This window comes from Callospermophilus lateralis, chromosome 20 (assembly GCF_048772815.1).
Source record: "Callospermophilus lateralis isolate mCalLat2 chromosome 20, mCalLat2.hap1, whole genome shotgun sequence".
In the NCBI taxonomy this organism is placed as follows: domain Eukaryota; kingdom Metazoa; phylum Chordata; class Mammalia; order Rodentia; family Sciuridae; genus Callospermophilus; species Callospermophilus lateralis.
Window position 1 is genome coordinate 11544681 of NC_135324.1, and position 26112 is coordinate 11570792.

At 38.9% G+C, this 26112-nt stretch overlaps 1 long non-coding RNA gene across 1 annotated transcript in view; it reads left to right on the forward strand.

Annotated features, from left to right (window-relative positions):
- LOC143385677 (uncharacterized) overlaps positions 1-25739 on the forward strand; it is a 187771-nt gene extending 162032 nt beyond the window's left edge. Inside the window, exon 4 of the long non-coding RNA XR_013089508.1 lies at positions 25679-25739. This is a non-coding gene — a long non-coding RNA (uncharacterized LOC143385677). The remainder of the gene's footprint in view (positions 1-25678) is intronic.
- Positions 25740-26112: the final 373 nt, after the last annotated feature.

The following is a 26112-nucleotide window of genomic DNA, read 5'->3' on the forward strand; positions in this document are numbered from 1 at the left end:
GAAATAGTTTGTATTTGTAGAAGTCGGAGGGGAGAATTCTAGGCAGTGGAACCAGAAGAGAGTGATAAAAAGGCCCAACACATCCATTGTGCCTGGGAGAGATTGTGTGGAATATAAGTTAGAATCAGATGATGAAGGCCAGAGAAGAAAATTGTACCGATAAGGAGCCAATGAATAGTTTTAGGCAGGAGAGAATGAGATTAGATTTGACTGTTAGAGGGATTGCAGGCAGCAGTGCAGAGGATGGATTGGGGAGGAAGAGAATAGCATGGGAAGAGAACAGACAGGTCTAAGCTACGACAGAGAGGGCAGGCTGGGTAGAAAGCTCTGTCTGATCTGGAGGTCGAGGAAAGAGTTGAGAGTGATCCCATGGATTCTAGCTGGGCTGTCAGTCATTACGTTGGATGAAAAATGTAGGAGACTGATTTGATTTGGGATTTGGGGGTGGAGGGTAATATGCAAATAATGAGTAGAAATTTGCAGGTGCTTAGTTTGAGGTGTTTGTAGGATTTTGGATGAAGATAGGAACAAATGGAACTGTAGCTCTTGGGATGGAGATTTGGCAGTCATTGGCTCACAGAGTGGCAGCTGAAATTTGGGAGCAAGGTCATCCATCAAGAAGACGAGGAGTAAAAAGAGAATAACTGAAGCGGGAACATCAAAATTTAATGTAATATAGAAGAAAAGCCAGCAGTGGTGATGTTGGTGTTGAACTCCAAGAGAAGTAGAGGACAATGCTATCCTAGAAACTGAGAAAGAATTGATGTATTTAATAATAGTCATGATATCTTAATTTCTGTTTCAGACAGAGCAGAAAACTAAAGTAAAATCGGGAGAAAGAATCATATGTAATCATTACTTTTTTTTTTTTTTTTGATACTGGGGATTGAACCCAGGGGTGCTTAACCACTTTGCCATATCCCCAGCCACCCCCGCCCTTTTAAATGTCTTATTTAGAGATAGGATCTTTCTGAGTTTCTTAGAGCCTCACTAAGTTGCTGAGGCTGACTTTGAACTTGTGATCCTCCTACCTCGGCCTCGTGAGCTGCTGGGATTACAGGCATGTGCCACTGCGCCCAGCTGTAAGTTACACTTTGGAGTTCTAGCTACATGTTCCGAAATTTCTCATGTTTTCTCAGGGAGTTCTTGTATTAGTTTCAAGAATTAGGTGTTATTGTCCTCATTCTTGATAAAGAAATAAAAACTCAGAGAGGTAGTAAGTGTTTTCCCAATGAAGAAGAGAGGCTGATAGAGTGACAAAGGCCTTCTGAATCCATGTCCAGAGCTCTGTCTGTTGAGCCACATCTTTGCTCCTAACGTCGATCAAGAAATGACCAAGAAAATAAGTTGCAGAAAAGATAAGGAAGATGCTCCCCTTAACTTCCTGCTGACTTATTTATATTTTCTTAGTGTTAATTAGCATGGATCAGAAATTAAAATTGCTCCCCAGCAATAAGTTTTTATTTCCTGCTATGAAATCATTCCCTGTACATCTGTTTTGGTCTGTAACTCTTCCCATGTCTGAAAGATGGGGAAGGGAAGTCCATGTCCCGGTTCACCTTTGCTTTAGTTAAATTTCCACAGCTTGGCTTTGACCTTCCCATTTTTACAAACTAATAAAGAATAAATTCATTAGAGAAGAACTAGAAAGTATAAATAAAAATTTAAACATATAAAAGCAATCCATACTACCCCTACTAGGAGAGGATTAAAAATTCCAGATTTTTCTTTTAGGCACGGTAACATTTAAGATGAAGTCACTATATGCAGTTTTGTAAAGTTGTCAACCCTCTGGGTCAGTAAACTTAGATTTATATCGTTCTTTCTAATGACTGTAGACTTTTCCATTTTATGATTCTAAATATAGAATCATAAATATAGAATCATATAAGTTTTTTTTTCTCACCCAGCATTTATTAGGTGTTCCTGAACTTTGTTTTATACAAAACCCCAAGTAGATTTTGTTTTGTCCTTTGTGATCCTGCATATTTGACCTTATTTGCCTTCCAAGTGGTAGCAGATTTGGATTCATGATTTCATAACTGCCAACTACCTTAGTATTGAGCTGACCTGATAGAAATTGCTGGAATAGTCCAGAGAGAAGTAAATAGTTGTGTAATCCTTATTTCCAGCACGATGCCCTACAGTGAAGCACCGGATAAGGAGTGATTAAAGTACAGACCAAAGTGTCTCTGAGTGAAAAGCATGGGTCACTGGTTTATTGCTTTTCATATAAAAGTGGGAATAAAAAGGAAAGAAACTCAGGGATAAAGTGTAAATGAATTTGACTCACTGACCCTTGAGAAATTTGGGATTTGAGCACTGAATCTTAAACACCTTCAGAGACACATTGAGTTCAAAATTTAATAGATCAAACGAGGACATGGGAAGACAAAACCAAAAGCATCCTCAGGCCTCCCTGTGCAATGGATATCTCTTTTGAAAATTTCAGGGCATCCGTGGGAAAATTTGCAGGTCTGTTAGTAGCTGGAAATTACTTATTCTGAGCAAAGGAGAAGGATGAATCCAGGGGAATGATCATCACTCTTCTTACTTACATTTCTTAAGCACGTTTAAGAGAGGTAGTCCTTGATGTGGGAGAAAGGAAGCAATGTATTAGAAGACCAATTAAGTTAGTAACCAGGGGAGCTGGCTTGATCCTTTCTCTGAATTTCTGTGTGACCTTGTATGGGTCACCTATCCTCTTGGTATTTCAGTATCTTCATGTATAAATTGGAAATGATGCTAACCCTGGCTTGACCTACATTATGGACAAATGTTGAGAATCAAATGACGTAATGCTATAAGGGGTTTGGAAAGACTTTGAGAGCTCTGCAGATGAGGCGGTTGTGAAAAATAACAATAACCTTCTTTTGTTTCCATTCAATCCGATAAATGCCAGGGTCTCTTGTTCACCAAATTCAATATTTAAACACCAGAAACTGTTTTCCATGCTGGAGCTCTGCAATTGAAGATCTGCCAGCCCAAATGGTAAATCTCTCCAGATTTAGTTATTTGTCTAAAAAATGGATTTTCAGTGTTTTTTTAAAAATATAGTTTCATGTCTAGAAAATTTATAGCATCAAGGTATTTATAGTAAAACATAAGACGATTTCATTCAAAAATGGTCTCAAAAATGGAAAGAATGTAGTTAGCTAAAACATAAAAAAAATCAGCAAGAAGTAAATGAACATTCTGCTCAGCTAGTCCAAGGACTATATTATTTCCATAAACAAAGGCTACATATTTTAAAATAGGTGGAAAATATTTTAGAGGCAGTTGATATTTTTATGAACTAAACGTGTGTGAGTGTGTGTGATTGCGTGTGTATAATGTACATGTGTCTGTGTGTGAATAATGCACATGATTTCTTTAATATTTCTGTGTCATGTAATATTAACCAAGAAGTTAAACACTTCTTCCAGCCCCTCCTCCTCTAGTTCAGCCTCTTCTTTTCCAAAGTAACTCCAGACTGGCTGACGTAGCTTCATCAGGTGGTTTAGCTTGATAGGGGTCTTATTAATCTTTATGATGGTCATTTAATATATTTCTAAAATGTAAGGTATTATAAAATGCAAACAGCAGTTTACAATGACTAGTGACAGTTGGTGTCTTGGTCACTGAGGGCTGTTCCTTAAGAATGGTGAGATCACATGAACACGTACACTTCCATCAAAACTAAATTTTTAAAAAATCATCTTTCTTAAACTGTGGGAAATTACACTTAGAATTTAAAGGTACTTTCATTTCGTGAGCATCTAGGCTCATTTCCTCTTTCTTTTTGCACCAGGGGTTGGTACTATAGATGACATGGGGTGCGACAGAGAATATAAAAGCCTTGATTCTGCCTTTGAGATCTCTGCATGGTACCTCACTCACTCAAAAGACTTAATGCCCTTCCCCAATGTGAGTAATTTTCTCTTTATTCATTGGTAGTATCTGTCCTAGATCAAAAAGTTCAAGGTGTAACAAGGAAAGCTAGGTCTTGAATTTAGATATTTAGTTCCTCAGTTTAAATCAGGGATGTCTCCCCGTCTCCACCCAAGAAATTCAGCTTATAAAATTTCCACCAAGAATCAACAGATGAGGTTGATCTGGAAAAGTACATTAAGCATTTTTTAATAGTAGCTTTTATACAAGGATGACCTTTAATGTTTGTGTTTGTATATATATATTTATAGGTTACTTTGAAAATATCCATATTCCACATGTCTAAAGAAAATTTAGAGAAGGAAAATATGTTTTGTATGTTACCTTAGCTTTGGGGGAGGTGTTTGAATCTTGAAGTAGTTTTCAGTGGTTTTTTCCCATCCTCCCACCCTAAATCAAGGTCATGATGACCTTTTCCCCCCCCGGATCCTGATCCAGGAATGGGGGTAGATTTAATTGTCCCACATGAAGAGAGACTGCTGACTCCATGTTGTTTTCAGAGTGGCACATCTTCCAAACAAGCCTTTCATGTCTTCTCTTAGTTATTGGCCCCTTTTCATCATTCTTCCTTTAAAATTCTCTCTTTTTAATCAGCTTTACTAAAATATATCTTCTTCATCGGTGATGAGGACCAGAAGGAAATAAGTGGATGTGAGGCTGGAAGACCTCATCCTGCCGTGTACATTAGCTATTGGAACTCTGCAGGTTGGTGTTCAGTTGCTTGATAAGAAGATTCACCCAGATCCTGTGGGGTAGCAAGAACCATAACAGTCTTACAATGACTTGAGTTCATGGTAAACATCAACCGCTTCCTAGGAAACATCAGTAACTATTAGTGTCTGAAAACACACATCGTTCTCACTTTATTGAGTAGTCAGGTGGAGGGAATGAGAAGACATCTCAAGTTCACTCTTCTCTTTCTCCAGATGTTTCTACTCATGCTGCTCATGGGCCTGTTACTTCCTGCCCCCTTTTGTTTCTTCCTTTCACTGTCAGACCCCCCAAGTTTAGCTTCTTTTTACCCAAAGCAACTCCAGACTAGTTAAGGTGACTTCATGAAGTGTGTTCACTTGACATGGGTCTCATCCATCTTTATGTGGGTCACTTAAGGTGTTCTCCATGAAGCACAGCCAATTTTAAGCAAAAAAAAAAAAATCATGGAGGAAAAATTATAAAGTGAAAAGAAGGAGGAGTAGGCACTGAAAACAAACATCTCAGTACCTTCCAGTGCCTGTTTTCACAATTTCTTTTCACTAGTTTAGGAGCCGTTAGAAGTTTCATCCACTCTTGATGCATGCTAACATTTTTTATTGGAAGGGACCAGGTACACTAGCTCATACTAAAGTGTAAATGAACAATGGATAGCTCCACTGGTCCTCTCTCCCAGCATTTGCATATGTCCAGAGCCGCCGTATGTTTGAACAGAAACATGTTGTTGCTTCTAGAAATGTTATGTTTCATCCACCAAGCAGATTTTATGTTCTTAGAATTCCAGTTCCATATGTAAGTTTCCTTAAGCAGATTGGCTCTTGGTCTGCTTGGAGTGCATTCTGATTTGTTGTATTTACTAGAATTATTGACAGAGTCTAAGGCAAATTTGAACTGGAGTTAATTATGGAAAGATCTATTGGTCTCAAGTTAGAAATAAAATATACAACCAGGGATAATAATCACATACGTCTCTTCAGGACAGCTGCGGTTTGCTGTTTGCTTATGCCTTTCCTCCCATCTACCTACCTACATACATTCATATTTTCAATAATTCCCATTGTAATATTTGTACCACGTGGTGACCTACTTTTTCCTTAAGATTGTTATACATCCTCCAGGATTTCTTGCAAGTAAATTTTAATGAATGAATAACAACCTAGGCTAATGTATTTAGTTGATTTTTTTTGCCTGGGCCCCACACTAAATATATATATATTTTATATTGTACTTGGTTTTATAATTTAGAATTTTCCCTCCATGATTTTGCTTAAAATCGGCTGTGCTTCATGGAGAACACCTTAAGTGACCCACATAAAGATGGATGAGACCCATGTCAAGTGAACACACTTCATGAAGTCACCTTAGCTAGTCTGAGTTACTTTGGGTAAGAAGAAGCTAAACTTGGGGGGTTTGACAGTGAAAGGAAGAAACAAAAGGGGGCAGGAGGTAACAGTCCCATGAGCAGCATGAGTAGAAACATCTGGAGAAAGAGAAGAGTGAACTTGAGATGTCTTCTCATTCCCTCCAGCCCACTATTCCGTAAAGTGAGAACAATGTGTGTTCTTAGACACGAAGAGTTATTGATGTTTACCCACAAAGTTGTTGATGTATGCATGCACAGCTGTATTTACAAAGAGAGAGGATTCTTGAGATAATTCTTACCTCACAAGGTGTGATGCAGTTTGATTATTTTCTCTTCTGTTTTTTTTTTCTATTTCATACTATTTTCTTTTGTGAAGGGAAAAAAAAACCCTTCTGACTTTGACCCACCGTAATATTTTCACCCCTTATGAATTATAACTTGTGGCTTGGAGAATACTGTTCTATCTTTTGCTATACTGAAGTCCATCCCCTCTTGTTGGGCATTTGGGTTATTTCCAGCAGTTGTTTCTTCTTCCTTTCATCCCATTCCTGGCCTTCCCAGTGTGTTCCTGGCTCTTCTTTTTGTTATTACAGAACATAGTGCTACAAATGTTACACCAAATATCTCATTATTGTTTGTTTAAATAATCCTAAGAATGGAATTACTAGGTTGAAGATTTTTTTTCAAATATGGGCCCTTTATGTGTGCAGTTGAGTAGAGAGTATTTCTTCCATGAGAGGGCTGAATGGCTAATCACAGAATGCAAGCGCTTCATACAGAAAGACCTATTTTTACAGACATCTACCAGACACCTCATAATGGCTGGCTGGGCAGGACAGTGTTATGTGAGAAGGATCAGAGTCAGAGCCCTCAGTGTCAATCTCAGCTTTGACATTTGCTGGTTTTGCATCCTTGGGCAGCTCCACGAACCTCAACGATAGCTCCCTCCCTGGGCTGCTGTGAGTAGTAAATAAAGTAATAACCCACTGAAAAATGTTAGTTATTGCTTTATTATTACTGCCTCTATCCTTAAGGCTAAGTCTGGACACTGCTCTCCTAAGGAAAATTCTCTTCCCCATGTAATCCTTGGGGCAGCAGAGAAAAAATGGGCAAATCATAGCTCCTTTACAGCTTTCTCCATGTTCACAGACTGGGAATGATTCCCAACTCCTGAGGCATTGGCTGATGCTGGTGGTCCTAAGGTGATGCTCTTTTGTTCCCCCCACTGGGGGGCCAAGCTAAGAACTGGCAGAAGAATGAACTGAAGAAATAACTCATCAGAAAACAAATGAAAACCCATAAAGCCTCTCTAAGTAATATTGACCTTCTTTCTGAATGCGTTGGAGGGACATGTGTGTATTTTTTAAAAAAATATTTTGCATTTGTCCTAAAACTATCATGTTCTGGGAAAATGTAGCATTATTGTTGGGATTCTAATACATGTGGCCCATGTTTACCTAGGGTAATTTTGATTTATTTCACTGTTTGGAGTTATTGAGGGTTTCTGATGCAAGTTGACATCTATGGTCAATGGCGGAAAAGACATTTTTGCTTCAGATCAGGAAACTCTCATTGTGAGGACAATTAATGTTAAAAGTTCAAGTACAGTCAATATCTGATCTTTCCTGGGATTGACTAGTTTGTGGGTTATCTAGCTTTTACTTTTTCCACATATTACATCTCACTTGTTATTTATTTATTTATCATTGGCTTTACTTTGTGTTTAGAATGGAGAAGATGATTTTGTAAAAGAATTCACTGAAAACATTTGGAATTTCCTACCTGATTTTTCTGATAAAAATGGAAATTGTAGTGGAGTAGTGACTATTATTTATAATAAGGCATTAGTGAATTTCAGTTATCTCACGAAGGGTAGAGATGAGGATTAAATGAGATAATAATTGTAAGGGTCCAAGTTTACCACCTGATAAAGAGATATTCTGATCCTTTGGTTGGAAAAAAAAATTACTGCAAACACAAATACCCTTATCTTCTGTTCTTTGTCCTTTTATCTTCTGGGGAACTGATATTTTCTAATTACTGTTAAAATCCCATTTTGATGCCTAAGAGTACAGCACCTCAAAATCAAGATTTCTAAACTTATTTTGTACCTTTTCTAAACTTATTCCAACAATGACTCAAGAACTCTGGAGAAATTTTCCTGAGGAAACTTATTTCAAGGAGGTTCACTGAATTTTTTAATTTTTTTTTCCTAGTAGACGGACATAATGCCTTTATTTTCATTTTTTTGTGGTGCCAACAATTGAACTCAGTGCCTCACAGGTGCCAGGCAAGTGCTCTGCTAACTGAGCCACAACGCCAGCTTGTGAAGTATTGTTTTTTGAAGTGAAAAATCAGTCTGTGGAAGAGCAAGGAAGACATGACACTCATATTGGATTATTGCATAACTGTTAAAAGAAAGGAAATAAATGTATATGTTCACTTGACTAGAGCTCTAACACACAATTTTAAGTGAAAATCTCAAGTTTTCAAGTTACAGAAATAGTAATTTGCCCATGTATTAATCTAATGCATAAGTTTTTATAATCATATTATTATGAGTAATCATATTGAACTAGCATACATGTATTTATATAAAGAATTAAAAGACTTTAAGGATATATGTTAAATTCATGATAGATGTTTCTTTGGTAAAAGAGGTGGGTAGAATAGAACCTGGGACTCAAGTAGTGAGACTATTGCTTCTCCGCAAGTGATATTCCTGCTCCCACACAGGAATTACAGCCACTGTGCCCATGCAGGGCTCTAGGCCTCAGCATCAGAGTAGGTCTCCCAACTACTCGCCCATGCAGCACTACTGGGTGCCCAAGTAGGACCATCGGCATCAGCACTCACGCAGAACTTTTGGCCACCCACCTGAGCAAAAATCCCAGATGCTGCTTCCATGCAGGACACACAGCAGCTACCCACATGCAGGAACTCTGGCCCCACTCCTGTGTGGACCTCCATCTACCAACGTGGGGCTACCCCGGTTGCCTCCATCTTGGGACTCTGCAGCAACAAAGATAGTCCCCTCTGCGTGTTAGCCTGCCTTCATCTGGGAACTTCACACAGGCTCTGAAGACAGCCAAAACCACACGCTGCACGCCACAGAGTTGTCTCTGAACACATCATCCACATCCAACACCATCACCTGGCTCCCTCCACCTGACCCAACACCCCACCGCTGAAAGCAGACACCTCCATCTTGGGCCACCTTCATCACCATCTTTAGTGGGGCAATTCCCACTTTGGAATTCTGGCTGGCCAGGTACCCAGTTTTTAACTCCTGCCTTTCCCCAGTGGCCACTAACCCAGCACTGTGACACCCTGATTACCTTCACCATCCAGAGGGCAGAGATAGCAGCTAATAACAGACAATCCCATCTATTGAATGAGCAGGGAAGCAGGAAAGATACTGTTCTCCAACCAAAACAATCCTTGTTTCAAGATTTTTTCTTCTTCTCCTTCCCTATTCTCCCACACCCACATCCCCAACATATGCAAAACTAAGTACTTTGCGTGAATTAGGATTTTGAGAACTGGGACACAAAAGGGATTACACAAAAATGGGATTATAGTTATGTTGTATATTCTTTTTTCCCTCCAATTTTTGCTATTTTAACATTTTTTATTTTTCTTAATATACATGTGTGTTTGTTTTATGTACTCTACTGCCCTCCCATTTACCTGTCTACCCAAAATACTTCCTCTCTAGTCTCCTGCTACTAACCTTCTTCTTTAGATTTCTCTTCCACACTTCCTAAGATATAATAACTCTATATCCTCACCTCCTACCCGCTCAGCATATCATCCTATACCTTACTCTCGGTTCTTTGTCCACCATCAGAAACTATAAACCCTTTTATAGTTTGCTAATTATATTGTAGATAATAATTAAATTCACCATTGCTATACATTGTGACAGAAGTGTAAACATCTTAATAGCAACTAATTGTTTTTAAGGTTGTATACTGTTTATGTTGGGATCTATTAACATTGTCCTTACCCTCAAAGGAGAGGTAGTGGAACCCTACAGGGACTCTATAAGCCTACAGGGTAAAAACAGAATCCTTGTATCCACAGTGCTAGAAGGGAAGACATACAAGCAACATGAAAGACAAGGGAGGAAAGTGCCCCAAACAAATCAAGACACCACATTATTAGAATCATTGTCCAGCGCAGCAGAAGAAATTACAGAGAAGGAGTTCAAGATGTACATAATTAAAATGTTCTGTGACTTAAAGGATGATGTAAGAGAGCAAATACAGGCAGCAAAAGATTGTTTCAACAAAGCTATGTAAACAAATACAGGAAGCAAAAGATGACTTCAATAGGGAGATGACAGTTTAAAAAAAAACCCAGAAATCCTTGAAATGAAAGAAACAATAAACCAAATTAAAAGTTCAATTGAAAGCACCACCAACAGATTAGACCACTGGGAAGACAGGATATCAGACAATGAAGACAAAATATATTATCTTGAAAAGAATGTAGATCACACAGTGCAAATGCTAAGAAACCATGAGCAGAATATTCAAGAAATATGGGAGAGCATAAAAAGACCAAATAAAAAATTATTGAGATAGAGGAAGGCATAGAGTTCCAAACCAAAGGAATGAGCATTTTATTCAATGAAATAATGTCAGATAATTTCCCCAACACAAAGAATGAATGGGAAAACCATTTTAAGAGGCTTACAGAATACCAAATGTAAAAAATCACAACAGATTCACACCAAGGCACATTATAATGAAAATGCCTAATATACAGAATAAGGAGAATATTAAAAGTCACACGGGAAAGGAATCAGATTGCATATATGGGGAAACCAATTAGGATATATGCAGATTTTTCAAACCAGGCCCTGAAAGCTAGAAGATCCTAGATCAACATGTATCAAGCTCTGAAAGAAAATGGATGCCAACCAAGAATCTTGTATCCAGCAAAATTAAGCTTTAGATTTGATAATAAAATAAAAACCTTCTATAGAACTAGAATGTGGATATTTCAATTATTTTCTGCATTATTATATTTCTTTTTAACAGAAGAATTGTAGTTCTGAAACAAACATTCAAATGAAAAGACAAATAGTCACAGTATCCTAGAAACTGCTAACCCCCATTGAAAATGCCACTATTTCTGTCAATATCATCATTTTTCAGATTATCTAGGCCTGAAAAATCTCAGAATGACTTTTTTTAAAAAAATGTTATTCTCTTTTCTATGTCAACCTTTACTCTTGGTGTGTCACATCTTTTAAAATGTGTCCCAAATCTGGACATTAATATTTCAATTCCTATATCATCACCCATATCAGTCAGGGTCCCTACAAAAAAGATGGCACACTTAAGTTGTGTAATTGAGGAAGGATAATAAAGGGATTTTTTTTAAAAGAAGTACACCTTACCTTGTTATAAACTATAGTGATTGTGCTGTGCAACAGATCTCAAAAACTTATTCCTACTAGTAGAAGCTTTGTACCCTTTGATCCCCTCCACCCCCATCTCTGTTAATTACCGTCCTACCCTCTGCTTCTATGAGTTTGACTGTTTTTAATTGTACACACAATTAAGATGGTGCCAAATTTGTCTGTCTGTGTCTGGCTTATTTCAGCCAGCATAATGACTTCCATGTAGTCACAAATAATCGTATCTCCTTTCGTTCTTAAAGCTGAATGATCCATCGTGTATGTGGGCCACATTTTCTTTATCCATTTATCCATCTGGTGGATTCTTAGGTGGTATCCATATCTTGCCTTTTGCAGCCTGCTGCAGTGAACACGGGTGTAGGGATCTCTTTGGTATACTCATTTCACTTCCTTTGGATGTTTACACAGAAGTGGGATTGCTGGATCATAATGGTATTAATGGACTCTTAGTAAACATTTGAGCATTGAAAAAGCAGGGAGGCATGGGAGACAGGGAGTAAGGCCATGCTGGGAGGGAGAAAGAGAGCTGTATATACGTAGAGAGACTGACTAGCAGAATTCTGTACCTTAGTAGAGGATGCCCAGGGACCTGGGGAATGCACATCCTGACCTCTCTTTTGTCCAATCCTCTGTCCATGCATTCTACTGGCTGATACAACGAGAAGCCAAAAGCAGGTACAGAGCTGCACTTTCCATAGGTCAGGTGCTGGGGTACAGAGCAACACAAAGAGTGGAGAGTGGATCTGGAGGCCTTAATGGAAATACTGGCGCCCTCTCTCATCTTCTCATCACTGGAATGAAAAAATGTGTGAGGACAGTGGAGGATCTGGTTCTGTTTTTCCAGATTTTCCAAGCATCAGGGGTTTATTCTTACATCCGCTGTTTCCAGTGATGTGATCTGGAGCAAAGTACTTAGCCTCTCTGTTCAATTTTCTTACCTGTAGAGTAGACATGATCATCGTGGTTTGTCTACGGATGAGATCACATTATTCTTGTTCAACCTCCAGCACAGAGCATGACATGTCATAAGCATATCCATTAAAAGTTAGAGTGTATTCTCCCATAGGGACACTGCTACATCCATGTTCATAGCAGCACAATTCACAATAGCAAGACTGTGGAACCAACCTAGATGCCCTTCAATAGACGAATGGATAAAAAAAATGTGGCATTTATACACAATGAAGTATTACTCTGCATTAAGAAATGACAAAATCATAGAATTTGGAGGGAAATGGATGGCATTAGAGCAGATTATGCTAAGTGAAGCTAGCCAATCCCTTAAAAACAAATGCCAAATGTCTTCTTTGATATAAGGAGAGTAACTAAGAACAGAGTAGGGAGGAAGAGCATAAGAAGATTAACATTAAACAGGGATGAGAGGTGGGAGGGAAAGGGAGAGAGAAGGGAAATTGCATGTAAATGGAAGGAGACCCTCAGGGGTATACAAAATTACATACAAGAGGAAGTGAGGGGAAAGGAGGAAAAATATAAGGGGGAGAAATGAATTACAGTAGAGGGGGTAGAGAGAGAAGAGGGGAGGGGAGGGGGGAGGGGGGATAGTAGAGGATAGGAAAGGCAGCAGAATACAACAGACACCAGAATGGCAATATGTAAATCAATGGTTGTGCAATGGATGTGATTCTGCAATCTGTATATGGGGTAAAAATGGGAGCTCATATCCCACTTGAATCAAAGTGTGAAATATGATATATCAAGAACTATGTAATGTTTTGAACAACCTACAATAAAAATTAATTTAAAAAAAAATCAACTGTAATATATAATAATATTAAAATGAACTAATAAATTTTTTAAAAAGAAAAAAAAAGTTAGAGTGTATTCTCTATCATGTTGAAAGTTATTCTTCAAGTCCAGGAAAACCAAGCCGCAGTTACCGTGTTTTTCATTTATAGCACATGAATTAACAGTCATTAATTATTAATGTCTTATACAAGAAGTGAGGTAGAGAGTCAAGGAGCGTTGTAGGACTTGACATTCTCCACTTCTTTCAAGTTCGGCAAAAAATTATCTTCTTTTTTAAAAGTCTTCTTTGAGTTCTGCAGCCCCATAGACCTTCACCTTCACTCCTCTTAGAGACCAGACACTAGACTGTGTGATTGTACATCACCTTGTATGAGGCTCCTGTTATAGAGACATATTACTCTTTACTCAACTAGGTCACGTACTTTCAGAGGACAGACAAAATTTTCTGAAAAATTCTTAGAATTGCATGTGAATCCATTTTTCCTTCTGTCCCTTCCTCCCTCCATTCCTCCCATTCTGCTTTCTTTCCTTCCTGGCTGTCTTCTTCTCCCCTACTTCCTTTCTTTACTGTATCAGTTAAGCCACATTAATTTATTGAGGATTTACCAGATCCTGTGCTGAGTGCACATGGATGGACAGCACGTGAACTCTGACCTCCCAGAACTTATGGTAGAGTCGCAAAGGTCGGGCAGATAAACATGCTAACCATGATGGTAAGTACTCCATCAATGACGCTACACAATAGAGAACATAGTGAGAGCTATTAGAAAACCGTAGTTTAAGTCCTCTTCTTATTTAGACTTGAGTGAGATGAACTTTGAAGAAGGAGCAAGACCTTATCAAGGAAGACTTTGATGAATGACTAGAAATTAAGAATTCACCCTCACTCCTTGCCATGGTGGGAATGGGCCATGTAGGCAAAGGGAAGGCTCGACTGTGCTATTACCGCCGTGGGGTTTCCATATCCTGCAAAAGGTCAGTCTGGAGAATCTTACTTCAGTTAAGGGTTTCTTGGAGACATCTCCGCCCTGAGCTGTTTCTCACAGCTTTCCAGATCAACACCTACAAGTATGAAGCTCTGTCTAACATAACTCATTGGTGCTTCTGACAAGCACCTGGTCTTTCAGAATCAAGTTTGGAATGACAGCCTGGCACCAGGAAAGGCTTTGCATAGATTTAATGACATTAAGATGCACAGACCAGAAATGATGATATGCAAGACACATCTTAAGTAAAACTCAATTTTCCAGCAGAACTCATATTTTTCCACTTTCTTTTCTTTTCTTTTTTTTTTGGTACTGGGGATTGAACTCAGGGGCACTTGACCACTGAGCCACATCCCCAGCCCTATTTTGTGTTTTATTTAGAGACAGGGTCTCACTGAGTTGCTTAGCACCTCATTTTGGCTAAGGTTGGCTTTGAACTTGCGATCCTCCTGCCTTAGCCTCCCAAGCTGCTGGGATTACTGGCTCGTGCCATCACACCTGGCCATATTTTCCACTTCTCTCTGAAAAAAATCTGTATCAAAGTTCTATGGATTCAAAAAAGATGGGAGAGAGTCATGTAGTTGGTTATGTGTTGAACAGTACTGATATGGTTATTATAGGTAGAAAATAATTAGCCAATGAAGCAGTATCAAAGGAAATCAGAGAACAGAGGAGAAAACAGCAGTCGACACTTTCTGGAAAATATCCTGAGGCCTACTTGAAAAACGGCATGTTAAAAAAAAAAAAAGAAAGACAAAAAAAAAAAAAGAAAAACGGCATGTAATACTCAGCATAAAACATGTCTGCAACCATGAATGGAGGAAGGGTGGACCCTGTGCTGTTGTCCATAATTTATAAAGTGGTTTCTTTCTGCCTGTGAGTGATATCAGTCGTCAACATTTATGCACTTTCTGTGTGTTGACTCACACACGTAATGGCGTCTAGTTGATTATTGAGACAGTTCCACCTTAAGTAGCAGTTGGTTGAGAAATGAGGACAAGTTATGAATATGAGCAACTCCTGAGAAGTTTGGCTGGGAGTGAAAGAAAAGATAGTAGAAGAAGATGAAAGTGTGTAAGATGCACTTTCTTTTACTTCTCACCTGTGCAACACAGGCACAGGTTTTTCATGTGACCCAAGCAGTATCTAACAGGGTCACTAAAGGATTTAATGTTCGTTTATTGGCTCCTAGGACAATACTGACATTCTCTCAAATCAGAAAAATGTAACTGGAGGCTCCTGGTTGGACTTTTGAGAGAAGGCTGCAGAAGAGAGCTAGATTGTTCCTAGGAACCTGGAAGAGCATTTGAATCTCAGTAACCCTCCGTTAACACACACAATAACAAAAACATTTGCAGGGCATTTACTACATGTCAGATGCTAATTGTACACCATCTTATTTTATCTTTATAATAATCCTACGAAGTGTGTAATATTATGTTCCTTCTAAAGGTGAAAAAAATTTTTTTAAGAGAGAGTGAGAGAGGAGAGAGAGAGAGAGAGAGAGAATTTTTTAATATTTATTTTTTAGTTATCGGCGGATACAACATCTTTGTACGTGGTGCTGAGAATCGAACCCGGGCCGCACGCATGCCAGGCGAGCGCGCTACCACTTGAGCCACATCCCCAGCCCAAGGTGAAAAAATTTAAGCCCAGAGAAGTAAAGTAACTCCCCCCATATGATATCAGTACTAAAACAGAATCTAGTCTTTGATTCCAAATCACAGATTAGCACCCCCTACCGCCTCTTACAATTATCTTACTGGGGGAAGGGGTGGGGAAGTGTATAATAAGGAGGTGTTTAAGGTCTTCGACTATCTGTTTTCATCTATCTCCTGATTGGGAAGCAGAAATTCTAGTCACTATTACCTGAATACTATATCAGGACAGATTCTCATCTCTTCTTACAGTGCCTCCAGACTCCTAGAGAATAGGCTTGATTTTCTTTTTGCCCAGGTCTGCAATGGTTGAAGTCTGCTTCATTGTCACAAATGGGTTAAAAAAATCTATTTTCTTGAATTCTAGTACATCAGATGTGAAGTGAATGCTACAAATCTGCTTAATGAGTCTTGAATGTGAACAGTGTATTGGCATATTTAAGACAAATTGCAATTGTCAGAAATTCCTTTGTGGTTTCCTCTCTAGCCTGTGAATGGAGGTAAGTTAACTCTGCTTTTCTGGCACTTTTAATCTCTAATATATAATTTTGTTTTCTTTTGGTTTGAAACCATGAAGGATAAATTATCTGCTGAATGCTCTTGGCAGATAGAGGGGAAGCATCCCAAAGGTCTCAAAGTAAAAATTCTGTACCAACATATAGCTAGCATGGTCATGCAACTTCCAAGGGTAAAGAATACTGTGCATTAAAAAAAAAAAAAAAAAAAAGGGCCCAGAAAGCTTTCCTAGGAGACAGGTTTCTTTGCTTTTGGGATTCATCAGTCATTGCCACACAAAGGGCATTTCTGGTGTTAGAAGATAGAGAATAACAAGGGGAATATTTTAAAGAATCTGCTCAGAAGTAGAAGACTGAAAAGCAAAGTTTAAGTGGAGCAGACAAATAATATTTCAGGCGTGGCCAGATTTGAATGTAGCATGTTGTGTGTTCGTGTATGTCTGTCGCCTTGACATGTGTGTGTATGCTGGTCCATAATTTACCTTGTTAGAGGCATCAGCTGATTTAGGAGTGACAGGGCTTCTAAGTATTTAGGATATTTCCTAATTCTCTTGCTCCTCTGACCAGAGGACTCCAAGTGTGGCTTGGCAAGGGCCATCCCTCAGCACCTGCCCTGAGGGACACTGTTGGGGGGGTGGGGGGAGCCTCACCTTCCATCTGACGCTCTCCCACTGAGTTATTCTAAAGTCCACTTCCTGGCGAACACCAGCATTAAAGATCAAAGTGGAGTGAGGCCACGTGAGAGAAAGGAAGTTTTGTAATCTGAACCCTGGGGCCAAGAGGAGTTATTCTTCCAGACTTTTTTTGGCAGTGGCATTGTTTTGAAAGGCAAGAGGCCAGCCCAGGCCTGAAAAATCATGGCCATTGTTTCTGACAACAGCCGGGGTGTTGATCAGATTAAGCAAGGCCAGCAGGCTGCATTTTGAGTGAGTCCTGAGAATGCTTGGGAATGTGTCTGTCTTTGTGTATGCCACATCAGCCCCTGGGCCTTGGCTGTTGTCACTCTGATGGATAGCTGGAGCTAACGCTGGAGGTGCAAAGACAGCTGGAGGTGGGGAAGGGTGGCACTTTTGAGAGAATTCTGGTTTAATCTAGGGCTGTTTTTCTGAAAACAGAGGTTTGGGTAGCCATAAAATAAATGTGGCACATTTTTCTTAGAAGTCAATTTTACTAGAAGATTTGGGGTGAAAACGGTCTTCCTTGAAGCTAAAAGGATCAACAAAGGCATTGTGAAATAGAAGGCAAAAACGGTGTGAACTTTAAATATAAATCCAGGTATTTTAAAGAAAGAATAAATTTCTAGTAGATAGATTCCTGCTGCCTCCCCTATCCCCCCATCCCAGTGAACAGGTAAAAGCTGTAGTGTGCATTTATCAGCCCTGCATTGGACATTTTTGAGCAATTAGATATAATCCATCACAAACCCAAAAGGGATTAAGGACGTTTTGTTGATTAAAACAGAAGCTTTAAACTGAAACTTGAAGTTGAAAATTGTCAGTCCACAGGCTGAGTCTGACTCACAGGCCAGATTTAATCAACAGCATGTTTAGTGTGGTCTATGCTGTGTTAATTTTTTAAAAGTTAGTTGCTAATATTTGTAAATCAAATTCCTCCTAATAATCTAGTTTCTCTTTAAAAAAAAAAAATGGTGGGGAAGGTTTGGCAGCAGGAAGCCCGGGATCTTGCATGGCAACACTTAGCTGGAGCTGCTTGGTTCACGGTGAGTGACAAGCCAGTCTGCTTCTCTCACTAGCTTAGCTGCCTGGTCTCTGTAGACACTTCCTACCTGTGATCCCTCCCTCAGCTGAGATACCTCCAGAGTTTTTCCTATGGTCTAATCTTTATAGCATTTACCCCTCTTTCTCATGTGGCCATGTGGCTTCCTGATGACCTTGGCTCTCATGGTAACCTAATATCTGGATTCTTTGTATTCTGAGGCTGCATGTATATGACTGTGTGAAGACTCAGCCCAGACACTGGTGTTTGCTACCTTGGTATCAGAGACCTACAAAAAGCTGCCCATCTCCACTTTCACCCAGTGTTGGATGAGGTGAAGATAAACCTTTAAGTATTCTTCATTTTAGAACTTATTATGACAGAGGCAGGCAGCAATTTTGGTACTGGGGAGAAAGTGTAGAGAACTCGGTTGCTTGGCGGCTTTCGTGTTGGAGAAAGACTCTGATGGGGAATTAGGGGCCCTGAGTGGCCATCCTGACTGCACCTGCTGTACATTCTCAGGCATGGGATTGAGTTGGTCATGCTTGGCTTCTTCTCTGATGTGGCTCTTGTCTCCTGAGCCTTGACTACCTCACAAGTTTTCTGAGAAACTCCAATGTAATAATGTCAATGAATTCGCTTAGAAGATCATAAGAACATTACAAATCTAAGATAACACGTTCCCATGAAAGGTGGGCTGTGCCTTTGCAATGTGAACAATAGAATCCCCAATACATTTATATGCTTAGCAGTGGTAGTTGCTGATGGTGAGGTAGTTTCCCCTTTTAAAGACTGAAAATTCTGTTACCACAAAAGATATCTGTATTGGCCAAGTCAAGCCTTAAAATGATAAAAGAATATCTTGCTATCTTTTTGTTCAGTGAATACCAGAGTCACCTACTACCAGCTCCACTAAGAAATAATGGTTATATAAAAATGTGTTTGATTTTTATAGGCTCAGAGGTCACTGGGATCCAGTTTTATATTCATTATTTGCTAACACTATTTTCCTTTCATGTGCTATGGATTTGTGAGGGTCTTTTTCTTTCCAGGCAGTCAGGAATACGAATTTGTTTTTTATTGATCTGCTTATGGCAGTTGGTATAACAGCATCTTTTAGCAGACGTTCTGCTAGTCATATCTCATTTTACCTTTTGTAAAAATTTTAGTGTTTCTTGTTGGTGGCAAAAGAAAAAAAATCAGTGTTTTTCCTTGAACAATTCTGAACATGTCGTTTGATGTTTTCTGGCTTAGCTCTTAAATCTTGTATGGTGTGACTTAAAAAAAAAAAAGAGTGAGAGAGAGAGAGACATTAGGGATTCTATCATCAATCTCATTCTTTAGAGCTTTCAAAAGAAAACTTTCAAAGGCACTAGGTTTTCTATAGCTGCTGAGATTTCTGGCATTTACATTCATAGACACGGGTTGGACAATAATCTTTTTCAACCAGAAAGCAGAACACCATTTGTTCCGTTACTTATGGTATCCATGGTCAGGATTTTTTAAGCCATTGTAGAGTTTTAAATGTAGAGTTTAGGACCGTGGATACACTAGAGGCTGTATAAAATCTTACAGTTTTGATTCCATACCTATTTCATCGAGGAACCAAGAAAGTATTAAGACTTGCTTTTTAGACAGATTTAGCTCACATAAGTACTTTACATGGTGGGTGATACAGAATTAACCTAGACCCTGTTATACATAGAACCACCTTACTAATGATCAATACCTCATCATACACATGTGCACACACACACGTACACACCCCAACTGTCAGTTGATTAGAGGTCCTATGTTTCTTGAAGTGTGTTCTGTAGACCATTGGTTCTACGGATGCTTTCTCAAAGTAGGGTTCTGGGTTGAAATGAGCATTAACCCAGCTTGGAGTCAGCTCACAACTTGGTCTCTCTTTGAATCTAGTTCCCTATCCTACAGGAGAACAGAGAAATCAGTAGATAAACAGGACCAAGAAGAGCAGTGCCATTATCTCCCTAGCTGTAGACAATATGTTGCTAACAGACTTTTGAGTTTAGTTTTCAAGCCCGATTGACATTTATTAGGAGCACAGGCTGGTACCCCTTAACTATGCCTAGGGCAACCACATAATCTATTATTTAAACTAACCACAATTTAGAGAGTGAAAAGGGGGGTGCTTTTGATCTTTATGCTTGACAAAAGGCATAATTGGGACTGCGTTGGGTAAAGTGGGGCATAGAGTCACCCCAAGTCTGATGAACCTCAGAGCCCAGCTTACATCATAACTTTTCCATAATGCCTTTCTGATTTTCCCAATTGGAAGCCATTTTTTTTCACAACGTGGAAATCTCTCTTATTAAATGTATAATGTTCTACTTTGTCTTAATAATTACTTAGGTACCTCCTGTATCCCCCCCTATTAGGCTCCAAGTTCAGACTCATGATCTGTATTTATGCCCTCTGTCTGTCTGTCTATAGCACCCTTTCATATTAGCCTGTCATGGTGAGTGCAAATGAATAGTGTTGTTTGAATGAATGGATGAATAAAAATCTCAGCACCAAAAGCCTGGTACCCTTCTCAACTCTACTGTTTCTTCCCCCTTAACAAATGGTCTACCCTCAATGTGATCTCATCATCACACATCTTTCATAAACCTTATGTCCTACAGGCAATTTTCTCTCTCTCTCTTATTTATTTTCAATATCAGATCTGTTCAGGTGTCTATTGGATTTGTGTCTTCTTCATTCCCGTGGTCACAATTCAGGTCCAAGGCTTTACTCTGTTCTTCTTGGATGTACACTAGCTTCATAGCTCTTTACCTTGTTTTGAATTTCTTCTCAATTCCCATTTTGAACATATACCTGCCCACTTTACCTGCAGTGGAATTTCAATGTTTTTTACCCTATTTTAGAGCCAAGTAACCTTTGCAATAGCCCCTGTGTTGAAATTCGAACTCCTTGAACTGGCATCGAAGGCCACTTTATTAACAGAATATAATTTATAATTTATAAATTCAACCTTTTGAAATTTTTTCCTCTACTTTAGAATTAATTGTCTTCATCTGATTCTTTTATGTGAAAAACCAAGGTCTTTAGGGTAGAGATATAGCTCAGCGGCAGAGCACTTACTACTTGCTAAGCATGTTTTAGGCTGTGAGTTTAATCACCAGTACAGCAAAGGGGGGGAAAAGAAGATGAAGGACTGAGGAAGAAGAGGAGGAGGAGGAGGAGGAGGAGGAGGAGGAGGAGGAGGAGGAGGAGATAATGAAGTTCAAAATCTGGTTGTTTCTTACTTTTCCAGCCATTTATTTCTTCTGCTGTTTTTTTTCCCTTTATAGTCTATACTCCGTCTACCACTGAACTATGCAATTCCCAGATTGTTCCTTAAATATCCATACTTTTGCATGTGATATTCATTCTGCTTAGAGAACTTCTTTTTATTAATACTGCATATTCTAACTCATTCCTTTAGACTTATCATAATATTGCTTGCTATCTTTGCAATTTTTTTCATTATTCTTTCATCAACCACTCTTAGGAATTTGCTCTCTGTGTTTGTAAAGTTCTGGTACTATATGTATCCCAGTGAATTATTGACTAGTCTGCTTCTCTTCCACATTGAGGATTTCTTGAGGCCAGAGACTTTTTTTTTTGCACTCTTTTATTGGGCCTAAGAGTGATTAGTATATAATAAATTCTTAACAAATATTAATTAGTATATAATAAATTCTTAACAGATATCAATTTGGGCACACACTTATTGAAAACTTGCTATGTGTTAGGTATCACCTTGTTCAATCTAATTTAATTTAATCACCGTGATTGGCATCTGACAAAGAAATCCATAATATCTCTGTTCTACACAGAGGAAATGTACAGACTCAGTAGTAACTTATCCAAGGAGTACAACTATGGATGACAGAATCAGGGCCAGAAACCAAGCTATGAAATTGCAAAGTACTGCCTATGTTCATCAATATCTATCTCTAAATCTTGGCTTATTCATGGAAGAATTTGAAGGCATAGGCCCAAATTTACTTCCTGATTATTTCTTCCAGATTTATATCAGCCATATCTTATTCTATATCCACTCATTTGGCCACTTGTGTCATAAAGTTTATCAACTTAACATCAGTGGCCTGACGTGCATGATTTTCTTAGTCCAATTCTTGACTCACTCTAGACTTGAATTGTGTTCTCTTTTTAAATGACATTCTGCCCCATCCCGTGAGACACACATTTAACTAGAGTTCTGGACGGGTCCTACAATTTGAACATAAAGCTCTTGACTGTACATTGTATGTTCTCATTTTCCCCTACACCAGTCTCTGTCAGATTGGAGTCAGGCTGGGAGTCTGCATGGTTAGCCAACTTGAAGACTCTCTTGTCAAATTCTCTTCACTAAGGAAAAGTTAAATACTCTCCACCAAGAGAGGAGGAAGAGCAGAACAGACCTGATCCATCAGTAAATATTATAGCAAAAAGAAAGGGAGAATTAATAGGGAAGTGTGATGTGGGTGGTGTTCACAGTGATCAACGCATGACTCTGGACCTTGCTTATTAAGTGATATTTGCATAAGACCTGGAGGAGATAAAAATACTTGATAGTTGTTCAGAAAACATTTGGTGGGTGAATAAATGCTCTTTCAGTGAACGTGGATCTCAGAGGGAAAGGAAACTAGAATATTATTTTTGCCTGTTCCCTGAGGTTCAATGTCAATTTCATGGTGCTGCAAAAAGCAAAATGGTCAACAAATATATGAAAAAAAATGTTCAACATCTCTAGTCTTTAGAGAAATGCAAATTAAAACTACAATGAGATTTTATCTCACTCCAGTCAGAATGGCAATTATGAAGAATACAAGTAACAATGTTGGTAAGGATGTAGGGGGAAATAGGTTCACTCATATTGCTGTTGGGAATGAAAATTGGGGCAACTACCTGGAAAGCAGTATGGAGATTCCTTAGAAAACTTGAAGTGGAACCACCGTTTGACCCAGTTATCCCTACTCCTTGGTTTATACCCAAAGGACTTAAAATCGGCATACTACAGTGACACAGCCACATCAGTGTTTATAGCAACTCAATTCACAATAGCCAAACGATGGAACCAACCTAGAAGCCCTTCAACAGATGAATGGATAAAGAGAATGTGGTAATTACACACGATGGAATATTACTCAGCCAAAAATAAGAATGACATGTGGTCCTTTGCCATTAAATGAATGGAACTACAGAGTATCATGCTAAGTGAAATGAGCCAATCCCCCCCAAAATCAAAGGCCAGATGTTTTCTCTGTGTGGATGCTATCACACAATAAAAGGTGGGGAGGGAAGAATAGAAGTTCATTGGATTAAAGAAAGGAGAATAAAGGGGAGTGAGGGGGATGGGAATAGGGAGACAGTAGAATGAATTGCCCCTGATTTTTGTAGGTTCACGTATGACACAACCAGGGTAACTCCACATCATGTACAGCCACAAGAATGGCATCCTAATTAGAATAAGTGATACTCCATGCATATATAATATGTCAAAATACACTATTGTCATGTATCTCTAAAAGGAACAAATAAATTTAAGAAAATAAACCCCCCCCCCCAAAAAAAAAAGCAGACTTATCCTGCCTGAGGATGGAGTATGGAAGGAAGAGATGAGAAGAAGGGATGGTCTGGCGCAGGCTTAGGGAGGAAGTGATGGGAGTCAGCCACAGGTGTTCAGGGAGACCCGTACCTAATACTGAGTTCAAAGGTCACCTGGAAGCCAAACCAAACCCTGCGGGCTGGTCCATCCAATTCAGTCATCACTTTCTCCCTGAGGTCTTACTTCTGCTTAGGAAGATTTGTTTTCCACCTTCTTAGAATCAGAGAGGCATATGCATTCCCCCACCCCCAGTCAAGCTCCTGATCATTAATTCCCCTTTAGAAACTTTTTCAAGCTGTTAACAAAAAAATAAATGATCAGTAATTGCCAGTAACGGTTGATTTGTCTGGGATTATCACTGAAGTATAAAATGCAATTTAGAATCCCATTATGATTAGTATTCCATTTCACTCACTAAACATGGTGACCTTCTAATTTAGAAATTTAAGATGCTTATTAGATAAATGTTAAAATGGTGCTGGTATAATTGTAATTGTCTTTTTTCTAGTTTCCTTTCGGTTTGCTTATATCATATTTGTTTTTACTGGATTTGGGGGATGGGGTGGGGAGATAACTGCCACTTCCCTCATTGCCTTGTATAAAGCTGGACATTAAAGAGGGTTGTAAAACCAAAATAACGACATTGTAATGACTATATTACTTTTTGAGAAAAATATAGTTTTTTTCCCAAAAAACATGTTGTTAATGTTAAAAGAATTTTTTAATATTTGTTCTTTTTTAGTTATATATTACAGCATAATGTATTTTGCATTCTTGTAGTTGTACAGGCTGTGGAGTTACACTGGTTGTGTATTCATATATGAATGTAGGAGATTTATGTCTGATTAATTACCCTCTCCCTGCCCTTCATTAACCTTTTGTCTAATACAATGGACTTTTATTCTTCCCCTCCTTACCCTCCCTCATTGTGGGCTAACATCCACATATCAGAGAGAACATTTGGCATCTGGTTTTTGGGGATCGGCTTATTTCACTTAGCACAATATTCTCTAGTTCCATCCATTTATTGGCAAATGCCATAATTTCATTCTTCTTTATGGCTGAGTAATAATCCAGATAATGGTTTATTATTGTTTTTAAATGAATTAAGTATTTGATTTTTTTGATTTTTATTTCTAATATCATAAGCATCAGGAGGTGTAACGCTAAGCCAAGGATCTTTAGTGTCCTCAATGATTTTTAGGAGTCCTCAGGCCAACACATTTGAGAATTTCAGATTAGAGATGGAGCACGTGGGCACAGAATCAGACCTACTGCTTGTCACTGAGCATCAGGTGACTTCATCAAGATAGATACCTGTGCAATGCCAGATACGTCACCTGTGAAGCAGGAGTGGTCATCTTTCCTGCCTCCTCGAGCTGTGACTCCTAGAGATGTGACTGAGTGAAGGCCTGGGAAAGCAGAGCATGGTCCCTCGTAAGCTTTCAGCGAAGCTTCTCTATGATAATTTGCCCAGCTCCGTATCAGTGAGATCAGGAAGCTGAGGTCATCAGACGGAGTGCCTTGCCTGAGGTCACACAGAAAGTCTATTGGAAGTTGGAAGTCTATTGGAAAGTTGCTATTGGAGCATCTATTGGCAGTTGTCTCCTGATTCTCACTACCCTACTTTGACTCTCCAGTAACTTCATCAACCATTTGTCACCTTGTGATTTCCCTTTGGAAATTAACGGGGGGGGGCAGATATGATCTTTTCTATTTAATTCTAATATCCCAATCACAATAATTCTTGTTCATATATTTATCTGACCGTTCTCTAGCCACTTTCAATATGATGGTGTTTAGCCCATTAAAAAAAGCAGAGAAGGTGATTTTGTCTCCGTTTAATAGATGAGGAATTCTGGGGCTCAGGGAAGGTTAAACACAGAGCAGGTGTTAGAGGCCAGGGCGGCTAAGTCTCTTGTGTTGTATTTTGCAGCTGTTTGGCATTGTAAATATTATCTAATCTAACCTCTTACTTTCACAGAGGAAAATGAGTTCCAGAGAGGTGAATTGACTTTCCAAGGGCACAGAGGACCTGAACGAGGTGCAGAAGAAGCTTAAATAGTAAGTGTGATTTGGGGGATTCTTTTGGTTTCTTTGTTACAGGTTTTTGTGTACTCTAGTTTAATGAAGAGAATTGTACTTCCTTCTGATTCTGGGTTGTATACACATGGCAGAGCTATTGTTTTAGTGTTTTAAATATCATGGGTTCAGTGATGTACATTTTGCCTAATCAGCTTAGGTTGTTTAATAACCCTTGTTCTTGTGTTCTCGGTGTTTAAAACCTCAGCCTCATTGAGTTGTTGATCTTGTTGGAGGCAATAGGCGTTAACTTGCACCAGGGGATACACTGATTGTTTCTCAGGACTGAACTTTACCTCAGATGCTTACAAGTTTCAATTTTATGTACTTTTTGTG